This window comes from Drosophila tropicalis, unplaced genomic scaffold (assembly GCF_018151085.1).
Source record: "Drosophila tropicalis isolate 14030-0801.00 unplaced genomic scaffold, ASM1815108v1 contig_905, whole genome shotgun sequence".
NCBI classification, from domain to species: domain Eukaryota; kingdom Metazoa; phylum Arthropoda; class Insecta; order Diptera; family Drosophilidae; genus Drosophila; species Drosophila tropicalis.
In genome coordinates, this window is record NW_027173405.1 from 1,948,300 (window position 1) to 1,961,273 (window position 12,974).

At 39.2% G+C, this 12,974-nt stretch overlaps 1 protein-coding gene across 1 annotated transcript in view; it reads right to left on the bottom strand.

Moving 5' to 3' along the window:
• LOC137586136 (calcineurin-binding protein cabin-1-like) overlaps positions 1-12,974 on the bottom strand; it is a 1,431,569-nt gene that overhangs the window by 1,188,446 nt on the left and 230,149 nt on the right. The window contains exons 3-4 of the mRNA XM_068302145.1: positions 8,968-9,151; positions 8,772-8,913 (exon numbers count right to left, since the gene is read on the bottom strand). The gene's annotated coding sequence lies outside the window, so the exon portion shown is untranslated. The remainder of the gene's footprint in view (positions 1-8,771; positions 8,914-8,967; positions 9,152-12,974) is intronic.

A 12,974-nucleotide genomic window follows, 5' to 3' on the forward strand; every position in this document is an offset into this window, starting at 1 on the left:
CTATGTTCATACAAAACATGAGGACCCAATTTATAAACGTAAATACAATTATCTCCAAACATTTGATATAGAAATCAACAAACAGATAAATGAAACGATTGAACAGGGTTGTTGGACAAAGTCGAAAATCGAACTCCCCTACTGTTCACCCATTTGGATCGTTCCAAAAAAAAGGAGATGCTTCCAACAAACAAAAATTCAGATTAGTCATTGACTATCGAAATCTAAATGAAGTCACAATAGGTGACAAATTTCCAATTCCAGTCATGGACGAAATTCTCGACAAACTGGGAAAATGCCAATACTTCACCACCATTGATTTAGCTAAGGAATTTTATCAAATTCAAATGGATCCTGAATCTATTGCAAAAACAGCTTTCTCAACTAAACATGGCCATTACGAATACACACGTATGCCATTTGGTCTTAAAAATGCCCCGGCAACATTCAAAAGATGCATGAATAATCTTTTGGAAGACCTTATTTATAAGGATTGCCTTGTTTATCTGGAAATGTATTTAACAAACTAAGAGAAGCTAATCTTATACTCCAACTCGACAAATGCGAATTTAGGAAAAAGCAAACAGCATTCCTTGGTCATGTAATAACAACAGAAGGTATAAAACCTAACACAGATAAAGTCAAAGCAATTCAAATTTCCGATACCTAAAACCCCAAAATAAATTAAATTATTCTTAGGATTATGCGGATTCTTCCGGAAATTTATACTCAACTTTGCACATATTGCAAAACCTTTAACTCTAGGATTAAAGAAAGGAGCTAAAACAAACATAAACGACCCCAATTATATTTCACCCTTTAAAAAATTAAAATATCTCCTTATGAATGATCCTATACTTGCATATCCCGATTTCAAAAACCATTTTTCCTAACCACAGATGCTAGCAATATAGCTTTAGGCTGATGTCAGAGTGGACGCGATAAGCGATGCGATAATATTGAGCGACAATGAGTGAGAAAGCTCTGCATTCAAATTTATATGTAATCGTTAAATGCATGTCAGAGTGCAAGCGAAGCGAGAAGAGAGCCAAAGCGACAAGTTGAAGCGAGTTGCGAGAAAGCGATTCTGAATCGCTTTCTCGCTTTATCGCTTCATCCAACTGTTGTTATACGTGTGTTTTCGTTGCGTTCTGAGCTTAAAAAATAGTTGGTTTTCGGTTGAAGTCTATGGACATGCGAAAAAAAATGCTTTGCAGAATGAAAATTCAAAAGATTGTACTTTCTCATTGTGGAGACGGAAATAATTCCGAAAACAATTAAAAAAATCAAACATTTTTGTTGCAAAAAAAAAATATATATAATTACATAGTTACCTCAAAGTTAGAATAAGTTTTTCACATGGCGTTATGGGATTAACAACAAAATTTGTCCAACACTTTTCCAGTTTTGAATGAATCTTCGTCAAAATATAATCGAATGTATTGATCGACATTCGAGTATAATTGAAAAATTTGTCAGGAAACTGCCTTAAATTTTTATACAAACTATTAAACTCTCCTTTTAGACTAAAATTAGAACCCTCGCTAGGTTTCTCGCTTTGCGGAAAGCTTTCACTCAGCCATGCCATCGCTTTGCAGATCGCTGCGATAATTATCGCTTGTAGCATCGCATCGCTTATCGCGGCCACTCTGACATCAGCCTTAGGTGCTTTCCTCTCACAGGACCATAGACCTATTTCTTATGGTAGTAGAACACTTAACGAACTTGAACTTAATTATTCAGCCGTAGAAAAGGAATTACTATCTATTGTATGGGCAACCAAATATTTTGGCCATACCTTTTCGGTAAAAAGTTCGAAATTCTAAGCGACCATAAGCCTTTAGTAGCTTATCAAGCAACTTTCTGCTCTCTGACGTGACGGTCGTGTTTTTGCATAGCTCCTGAGTTTTTATTAAAATTGATTGTTTTCTCTCAATTTTTAATTGTGCTTAGTTTGTTTACGCTTTCGTTGGTGTTGTTTGCTCGAAACCCTTGTGTTTTATTTCCATAATTCGCCAAATTAAACAGTTTTTTCTTTTTTGTGATTAGTGTTTGGTGCATTTAATTTTTTTTATTTTTCTCTCTCGTCATTGCGGCACTGCTACCTACTTGCAAGCATTCTGATCGTTTTGATGATCAGTTTAGAGCAATATCTTGTTGGCTCTGTGATAACCTCATTCACTTAAAATGTGCTGGCCTCAATGGCCGCGACTACGACAAATTTTCTGGTTTGTCTGTGTCTAAGCCTGAGCTTGGCCTAATGCGCTGGACTTTCCCATCTTGTGCCAGTCAGCAGCTTGATTTTAGCCGTATGTACAGGGATCTTCGTTTAAAGTTTCTTTCTTTAAACAAACTGGCCAAACAATTGTCTTTCCGTCGAAGTTACGTGTTCTAACTTTAGATTATATATCTCTTGTTCATATATTCCTCCAGCTTCTGATATCATGATCTACATACACCATGCTGACGCTTTGCGAATTATTTTTAGTCGGCTTAAAGCTCGTGATTTTCTTATAGTTTTAGGTGATTTTAACTTGCCTTATATTTCTTGGCTGTTTGATGACAATCTCTCTTTCTTAATTCCTTCATCTCAACATATTTTTCTTGAATGTCCGATATATCAATTGAATTCTTTACTTAACTCTTCTAAAAGAATCCTTGATCTTATTTTTGTCTCGGATCCCACGGTTAGTTCTGTATCTAATACGGATTTCTACTTTTGATTTTTCATTTTTTTTGCTGTGATATAGATTTCGCAGTACATTTTTTCTACTCTGCTCTTAATTCTCTAATTGATACACTTTCACTCGTTGCAAACGATGGACGTGCTTTTTTTGCGCTTCTCAAATCTTATTTTTTTTCGCGATTAAATAATTTTGTATTACTTATAAACGCACTTTCTGCTTAACTAAAACATTAACATCCGAATTTTATTTTCATTTCGCGATTGCTTTCACTTTTTTGTACACTTGCAAAATAACAACATAGGTACATACATAAATTAAAACTCACAATATTACTTGCCTAAGCGGTGTTGTTGTTTTGCTTATCTTCTTTGCCTTTGTGTCCTTACCGTTGTAACTAACTCTCGCGCTCTTGGGTACAAGCTGTTTGTGCATGTGTTCAATTTGACGCGCTCTCTCGTTCTTGCCTATTTATGTTTGATTGCGCTCCCGTCTTTTTACTCTTTAGTTTTGAAGGCTTATTCTGCACATTAACCCTTGTATCAGAGCTGGTCAGTATATTGTTTTACACATAGTTGTTACCTTTAAAATTTTATTTATTCCTTTTTATACCCTTGCAAAAAGGGGATATTAATTTTGGTCAGAAGTGTGCAACGCATAGAACGAAGCATCTCCGACCATACAAAGTATATATATTCTTGATCAGCACGACGAGACGCGTTAAAATAGACATGTCCGTCGTGCGTCCGTCCGTCTGGATCAACGCAAACTCCTCCTAGACCGTAAGAGCTACAGAGCTGAAATTTTGCACGTAGGCTTGTATATACTGCAGGGGTTGTATATCTCGGATTCCAGAGCGAACCACTATATCATATAGCTCCCATACAAACCCCAAAGTCACGAACAGTGACTTTTCTCAATAACTTCGTTATTTTCTACACTATTATTGTGAAACCTAATATTAGAGAGTTTATTACGCTTGTAAATGACTATGCCAAATTTGATCAAGATCGGATGACTATATCATATAGCTCCCATAGGAACGATCGGTGAAAAACAGTGACTTTTGTAAATAACTTCGTTCTATTACCGCGATTGCTTTCAAATTAAACATTTGTTAGTTTAATATATCTGTTAATGACTGTGCCAAATTTGATCAAGTTCGGGCGACTATATCATATAGCTCCTATAGGAACTATCGGTGGAAAACAGTGACTTTGATCAATATCTTCGTTATTTCCTATGATTGTGGGCCATTGTTTTGCAAACATAAGCCTTTTTTATATAAAACGTTCTTTCACATTGAGGGCGAATAGGTAAGGAAAAATCTTTTGTAAACTGGTTGTCTGCTCTAAAAATAATTGCATTCTTTTTGGCTGTGTGACATTGAGAGCTAATAGGTAAGGAAAAATCTTTTGTAAACTGGTTGTCTGCTCTAAAAATAATTGCATTCTTTTTGGCTGTGTGACAATATGGTTCATGTTAAGTGTGCAGGTTACACCGGCAAAGTCAAGGAGTCTATTGCTAAAGGTGGTGGCTTAAAATATGGATGTGATGTTTGCCGGGAGGTCGAGAATGAGATGCGCTCATTTATGAGGTGGATTATATATAGTTTTGAAACTTTAAGGGGAGGTTTTAACAAACTCCAAGCGGTGTTTACTGCGGTGGAGACCTAGTTCAGAAGCTTATCGCTTATGAATGAGTGTTTCTCTAGCTGTAGATCCGCCAGCGTCTCTTATTGTCCCCGACCGGTCTCATGCACCGTCCACTATTAATGTACAGCAATTGATATCGTTTAAGAGATCGGTTGTGAATGCGAATACTAAGGAATTACCGGTATCACCTGGGAATGATCTCTTAAAAGCGATGCCTATTGTAGTGCCCGATGTGTCCTGGCAATTACGCATTCCAATGGAAATTGCTAGTGTGTCAAAAAACTAGCTTCGTCCCTTAACCTGGATTACCAGAACGTTAGAGGACTGAAATCTAAACTTCCTAATCTCTATGTAGATAGTCTTTCTTTTGAACATAACATTCTAGATTTTACAAAGACGTGGCTAAAACCTGATATTGCTGAAGCATCGGTTTTTTTCACAAACTTTTCTTTATTCAGACGTGACCGGATTTCTCGCATAGGCGGTGGCGTTCTGATAGCTGTTGATGCTGTTTTATCGTCTGAAATAATTCAATTTTCTAGTACCTAGGAGATTGTGATTGTCGGTGTTAAAGTAAATTTTAAATCTTTTAATGTTTTTATTACTTGTTTTTATATTCCACCATTGTGAGACATGGTACTCTATTTAAATCATTTAGAGGCAATTCAGTTTGTCTCCTCTTAGGTTTCCAGTCAAGGCATGCTCATAGTTGTAGGTGATTTAAATTTACCCGCTTTAGCATGGTCACCAACAGATGAATCTACCATGTTGCTGACCTCTATGTCACATGTCTTTATTGATGGCCTTCTAGGATTATCTTTATCCCAAGTCAATCCTGTCTTAAATTCTAATGTAAAATCGTTCGATCTTATTTTTGTATTGGATTCGTCTTATTGTGATGTTTCTAGGATCGAATCATTTGTTCTTCCCGAAGACAACTTTCATCCCATATTAAATTTAAGAATTCTTTTTATTGTCTGTCGAATCTTCCTCTTTTCCACCTATTTGAAAGGAGTCGTATATCATTTCTCTGCATAAAAATGGCAAAAAGGCCGACGCCTCTAACTATAGGGGTATTTCAAAACAGTCCGCTATTCCGAAAGCTTTTGAGAAAATTATAACTTCTCAATTGCAACATTTTCTCTCTATTATTTCGCCATCCCAACATGGGTTTGTGAAACGTAGATCTACAACCACTAACCTTTTAGAATTTACCTCTATAACTATCAAAGGGTTCAAAAATGCTAAAGAAACTGATGCCACATACACTGACTTCAGTAAAGCCTTTGGTTCTATTAATCATACTCTATTACTTTCTAAACATTGGGTTTCCATCTTTTTTCCTTTTTTGGGTTCAAGAATATTCAATATATAGAAAACAGAAGGTCCTTTTAAGTCTTCGATTTCATTCCTGTGACTTCTGGTGTACCTCAAGGTAGTCATCTTGGCCCTCTGCTTTTCACATTATTCATTAACGATCTTACTTCAGTCATTGTTCATTCGCGCGTGTTTATGTATGCTGACGATGTCAAGCTTTGTCTTATTTATAAAGATACCGATTCATTTAGGCGGCTACAAGCTGATCTTAAAAACTTTCAATCCTGGTGCCAGTTTAATCTATTAAATCTTAACACTACCAAATGTAAGTTAATGACTTTTTTTCGTAACTCTCCTTAACTGGTCACTTATTTTCTAAACAATAGTCCTTTAGAACGTCTAAATTATATGAAAGATTTGGCCGTACTTATGGACCATAAGTTAAATTCTAACACCCATATTTCCACCACGGTCGCTATGGCCATGAGTGGTCTTGGGTTTTCATTAAAAGATGGTCAAAACAATTTGACGACCCCTACAACTCAAGTTCTTTTTACTTCGCTTGTCCGTCCTATTTTAGAGTATGGATCTTGCATTTGGTCACCTCAATATGAGTCGCACCAGGCTAGACTTGAATCCGTTCAAAAGCAGTTCTTGCTATTTGCACTTCGTGGCTTAAGCTGGGATCGCAATATCAATTTGCCTTCGTATTCTAGTAGACTTCTTTTGATTAACCTTCGTTCCTTAATTAACCGTAGAATGCTTGGTGCTATTTTTATGCTTTATTTTTATGATTGGTGATATTGACTCGCCTGATTTATTAGCTCAGGTAAATATATCGGTACCATGTAGAAGAAGTACTTATTCCATTATACCTTAAACTCTTAGTCGTTGTTCTTCTAACTATGCCATTCGGAACCTTTTAGGGCCCTCTGCTCTGATTAGAACCTTCTATTCCCTGTAATCGGCTCAGAGTCGTCTAATAATATTTTTAAAACATCTATCCTTTCCTATTTAGTTAATAGATAGCTAAAGTATTATTTTTTTTTGTCTGTTATTTAAAAAAGAATACGTTCCTTATGTGAATGTCTCTACCGTCTCCAGTGCGCCAGTCTGGTTTACACGTAGGCTGTCTTATCTCTGTAACATTAAATCGAGATATTTTAAAAGGTTTAAAAAAACTGGTTCGCGACTTGACTTTGCAAATTATTGTGTAGCAAAATATCTATTTTGTCTCTTAAATTCTCAATGCTATAATAATTCTTTCGTGCGCTGTAGGGTTGAATTTTATCAGAGGCCCAAAAGATTTTTCAACTTTGTTATTTCTAACGGAGGGTCTAACCTACTGCCTTCCACATTCAAACTTAATTGCCAGACAGCTAATAATAATTCAGATATTGTAAATCTGTTTGCTAAATTCTTTCAGTCGACTTATTCTACCGTTCGTGTGTCTATCGTTCCTTTGCTTGCAAATTACTAATGTTGTGATTCTTATGCAACTTCGTAGGACACATAGGTTTATAAAGATAGACAAAAAGAGAGAGCACCAGACTGGCGTAGGAATGTAAATAAATTGACAGTTGGTTCCTCAGCAGTGGGGAACTAACTCCAACTCTAATCGAAACAAAGCACCGATTGCAGAGTAGTGTCGGGCGAACAGGGAGCTCGCTTGCCTCAACCCTTGACCTTTGTGTTCCCTGTTGGGCATAAACACGCATCAAGAAGCGGATGCGAATTTGCGTTCATACCGCCAAGAGCGCAGCACTTCGGGGGTCTATAGGAGGCAGGTGTGAATTTTACAAAAGCACCTACTCCTACGGAAAATAGCCAACGCCGGATTAATAGCAGAGGAGATGGAGACGGTGCTAGTGGCAGTCAAGGCCACTTTAAACTCCAGGCCATTCGGGGAAACAGGACGTGACCTGAACGACGGCGAGACCATAACTCCCGCACAAACTGTTGGTCAGAGGGCTGCTGAGAGCAGCCCTCTCAACCCCAAATAGGGTTTTGCTATTCAATACATGAACTTTCAGAAAAAAAAGGTCCGGTGCGGTTTGATTTTTGGTGTGTAATATAATGGTACAGTACAAATCTGAGGATCGATCATTACATAGAAGAATATGTGGTGGGACCTTGTAGTATTAATTAGTTAATCTAGTGGTAGCAGGAGTAGTAGTTCCCTCGCAGTAGATGCAGGGTCGTGAACCGATGTTGTTCCGAAGTAATTAGTAAGACGACCGGCGAGTACAACCGACCTTTTTAACAGTGCAATGATAACAGCTTCTTACAGAGAAGTCACATACATAACACTTGTGAAATTTGCAAGTTTTTTTTCTTGCCGGTGTGTCGAACAGAAATAGCTTGGACTCGGGCGGAAGACTAACTGTATTACTTGAAACTAGCGGTACTGCAAAAATTTTATTCATGTGTTTATAGTCTTTTACTGCTTATTTGGAGAACAAATTTGATATTATATTCTTCACAGCTGTCCATCTTTTTGAAAGATGAAATTTAAACAGCTGTGATCACCGTGAATACGCCTAAGAATAGTGCGCGCGAAGCACAAACTTGGGAGGCTAGCTGACCGTACTTCTTGTTTGTTTGGGCTAGAAATTTTATGAAGGTGCCTTTACAACTTTCAACCTCGTTGCAGCATAAAAAAAATTTTAATAACAGTGTTGGAAAGCGCTCAAGAATCGTGTCGAACTTATTTTTGGAGTGTGATAGATTAAATCTTGATAAACGTTTGTATGTCCGTTTTTTTTTACACTCACTAAGAGTTACCTTATTCATAATCTGAATTTAGTCATATATCGGTGGCCTCTATCTTTTTCTTACACTCAAGAATATTAAATATTAAAGAACTTTGTCCCAAAAAAGCAAAAGCTAAGCAGCGCAACGAAATACAAAAACCCTAATAGAATTTTCGAAAACATTTAAACGTTTTAATAAAAGGATCAATTATTAAACGGTTTCTCCCCCATTCCGCAGCGAAAGTAGATGAATATTTGGGTTTTTGAGGCCCTCGATCTTTTTTTTAAGTAGTGTACTTCGTCAAGGACAATACTAAATTCCAGGTTGCACATAATACTGTAAACAAAGTACATATATTTACCTATTTCATTTGCTTGGCTTGTAATTATGATTTCAATATAAGATAAAGAAAACGAAATAGATTCTATCCATAATCCATTTAATTCATGAAAGTAGTTTTGCATAGAAAAGTGCAAAAAGGATTCCGAGTATATCAAACAATCCTGAAAGAGTAATATATATTAGATGGTTTATTGTAAATTTATTTTTACACTTACTTCGACTTTTCTAGTTTTCCATAGACATTCAATTAATATTTTATACATGCTGTTAAAATCCTGTAAAGCTGACTCCTGAATGCTGATGCCGGTTTTAACATTAAGTTGTTCCGTAATAATCGCACAAATGTAAGCCCACTCGTTAGATTCTAGTAATGTTGGGATTTGTTCTAGTTTTCTTTTTCTGTAATAAATTATTAGAAAAAACATGTAAAATGAAAATCGTCGCTTTATGACTTTTTCAAAGACTATGCACCGTATATGATGAAACGGCATTCTGAAATCGTTTGCCGCATCAGGCAGAAAAAACTTTTAATTTTTATATTCTGAATTACTTTTAAAACCGGGCCGATCTAGCCATTTCCGTTTGTATGTTAGTCTGTATCAACCTATAGATCTTGAAAACAATAAAAGCAAAAGGTTTTCTAAGTAGAGTCACAATTTTCACAGGGATCACACTTATTTAAAATATTTGCCATGCCCCTTTCCGCCACAGCATTTATTGACGACAACTGTTGTAATGGACGAAGGAATCCTAACCTTAAAAACAGATAACAATAAACTCTAATAACGTAAGCTTAAACCTTATAAGCAATCAATCATACCCGACCCGGTGGAGGTGTTTTATTTGCACAAGGTGCCAGATATGTCCCGATTCACAGTCAAGAAAAAGTTGCAAGCAATGCGTATTATGGAAAAAGGGATTCTAAATCCTGTCATCCTGAAAATGCAATACATGTGGTTCAAATTGCACAAGTTAAAAGCTAAAACCACAAAAAAAAAAAAAAAAAACAATTGAAGAAGAAAAGCATCCCCAAAAAAATGTTTTCACCTTAGTGTCTAATGATCTTTACAGCCTAATTCCGAAACAAAGAGGGGCAACTTGAAGATTACGAGCTTAATACCGTCACGTTTGGCATTAACTGTGCTCCGTTCTTAGCCATCCGAATACCTTAACAACTCGCAAATAATGTACAATCCAAATTTCCTTTGGCTATCGATATTTTCAAGTCCTATATGTAAGTCGACGATGTCCTGGCAGGGGCTCACAATGAAGCAACTGCAATCGCAATGGTCAATGAACTTCAAGACGCTATTGATTCAGCTGGCTTTCCTTTGCATAAGTGGACGTCTAATGTAAAGAGCGTGCTCAGTTTCATCCCAAGTTGTCATTTGCTGAATGCTGATTTCCTCGATATTGAAGAGCCAGCACAGCAAAAAACCTTTGATTTTTGTCATCTCACCCCTTTGTAATTCAAGCCAAAGTGTTTATGCAAGAGTCTTGTCTACAAGAGCTACGGTGGGATGATCAATTGCCCAGTAAACTCCATCACAGGTGGCAAGATTTTACAAAGAGCTACTCCTTTCTTGACCAGATTCGAGTTCCGCGGTGGGTTCTTCATGATCCAAATTCCGACATCCAATTCCATTGTTTTTGTGATGCGTCACAGCGGGCTCATGGTGCCGCAATTTACGTGCGCATTAGCAATGACCAAGGCATATCGTGTTTCCTTCTTGCAGCTAAATCTAGGGTAGTCTCAGCCAAACGGTTTCATTGCCCTGCCTTGAGTTATGCGGAGCACCACTCCTAACTGGCAGCTGCAGTTCTTCCACAACTTCCAGTTGATAATGATGAAGCATTTTATTGGTCAGATTTCACCGTCGTACTGTCGTGGTTAAATAAGCCACCTTTCACATGGACAACGTTTGTCGCTAATCGAGTAGCTAAAATTGTGACGGCAAGAAATAGCGCCCATGGAATCACGTCCGTTTAGAGGACAATCCAGCAGATCTCCCTATCCGCAGCCTGAGTACGCAGGAACTTGTACACAAGGAATTGTTGTGGCACGGCCCACCATGGCTACGGGAACCACAAGAGTCCTGGCGGCGAGCGACAATCAAGTACTCAAGGCGTTGATCCAAGTCATTTAGCGAGAATACTTCCCAACGGAACATCAGTGTCTACAGCAGAAGAAATCTCTGCCCACGTCTAGTACCATTCTCAATTTGAATCCGTTCATTGACGCATCAGGCGTGATCCGAGCATGTTTCCCCTGCAACAAGCAGCGGCCCTCAGTTACGATGAGCGTAGCCGCATTCTGTTGCCAGTCGTCCATTGTTCAAGTCCATTGTCCCGTATCAGATCTCTCTGCATGGGGGCAGTACACTGGTAGTCCGTCTCATCCGACAAAGGTAAAAACATCGTAAATGCATTCAGAGTTCTTGAAAAAGCAGAAAATCTTATCCCAGCAGAAAATCTTATCCCAATATAGCCTTCAGAATCTGTCTTGGAGCTTCATCCCTCCCGGGGCACCACACATGGGAGGGTTGTGGGAGGCTGGGGTTAAAAGTTTTAAAACTTTGTTCAACTTCTAACCAAAAGCATACCTTCGTGGAGTTCTCTACTAAGATAGCGGCTTGTCTGAACTCGCGGCTGATTTCTCCTATGTCCGAAGACCCCACTGACTCTTTGGCTTTGACCCCAGGCCATTTCCTAGTATACGGTCCATTGCTATCCGTCAGGGAACCTGAAATCAAGGACCAGGTCCCATCTATCATTAACCGTTGGCAGCGTTTGAAGGCTGTGAGTCAGCATTTCTGCACTCGGTGGAGATAGGAATATCTGAAGGAGTTACATAAGCGAAATAAGTGGCGATTCCCTTGTAAAAATATTGGCGAATCCACCAAACGTACCCTGGCAATGACGGCAACGTCCGTGTCATCGATTTGCTTACCGCTCGCGGTGTTGTGAAGAGTCCAGTCGCGAAGCTGATCTTTCATCCTCCAGATGAAAGAATTCGAACTCTCTACGTGAAATTGCAGTAGCGTCCACCAGCTGGTCCTTCCTCACACATAAGAAGGGCCGAGCTGCCAATAGTAATATGTGTATTGTTAAGTCCTACATTAATCCGCTTTCTTCGTTATTTGTTCCGGCAGTTTCCTGACATCCGTCATCTACATCTCGATTCTATGGCTCCAAGACCACGTTCAGTAAAGGTATCGAAGGAGGAGCGTATATGTTCACGAGGAATTGAGTTCTTCCTGAAGCGATGCCGTCGCTTCCTGCGGCTGAACGAGGAAAAGAGGATGAGGGCAGTGCTTGCCAATAAGTACTGCGCCAATTGCAGACAATTTCAGCATTTCTGGGCCAGAGCCCATCAACACTGCGAGGGAAGCTGTCTGAGCGGTGATAGGCCCCGCATATGCAAAGAGGACCAGAGTCCTCCAGATGAATGATCGATCCAACGCCAGCGTCCGATCCTAAGCCGACACTGGCCACATTTGATGCCAACGGCGATGGTACGCCTCGAGACGGTGGGAACACCTTCGATGTGAAGGCCCTCGTGTATCCTTGCTCGGCGGGAACGAGAAAGCGGTGGCAGCAGTGATCCGGTCCCCGATCAGCGAAGGATGGCGACAGGAGGCGATCCTAAAGGTGGTCGACGGCTTGTGTTGCAGAACTCCAAGATCTCCGGTGGACCCGCAAATTGCAAAGAAGTTCGACGGCAACTTCCTGGCGGATGACCGTTGTCGGTGTCCTTGGTCCAAAGCGCGGACGTGATGACGGAGGTCATGTTGGAGGGGAGGCTACCAGGAGTTGGCGGGCGGCCATCGCGAAGCGCACCGTCTTCGGCTGGACCCTGTCCGGAGCATGCCATTAAACTTTCTGGTCTTGCACTCCTGCAAGGGGAAGGGGCAGTATGTTTATGTCCAACGGGCAACAAACGGGTTGAGAATTCCCCACACTTCTCTCCAAGCGGGCTTTATTCCCCGCACTTAGATAAGTTAGTTTTAGATCAACTAGAAAAGTGAAGAATAAAACAACAAGTGAAAATAGAGTTCTGTAAAATAAAACTCCAAGATTTAATGGATCGCACTGAGAGGCATCTTGTTGAAAGTACAGAAGACGGAGCTATTTCTGATAAAAATATGTTCACGGCTTTTGTAGTTTCTTTGCGACTAAGAACTGAAGGTTCTCAACATTGGAGACACTATTGTCGGCCTTT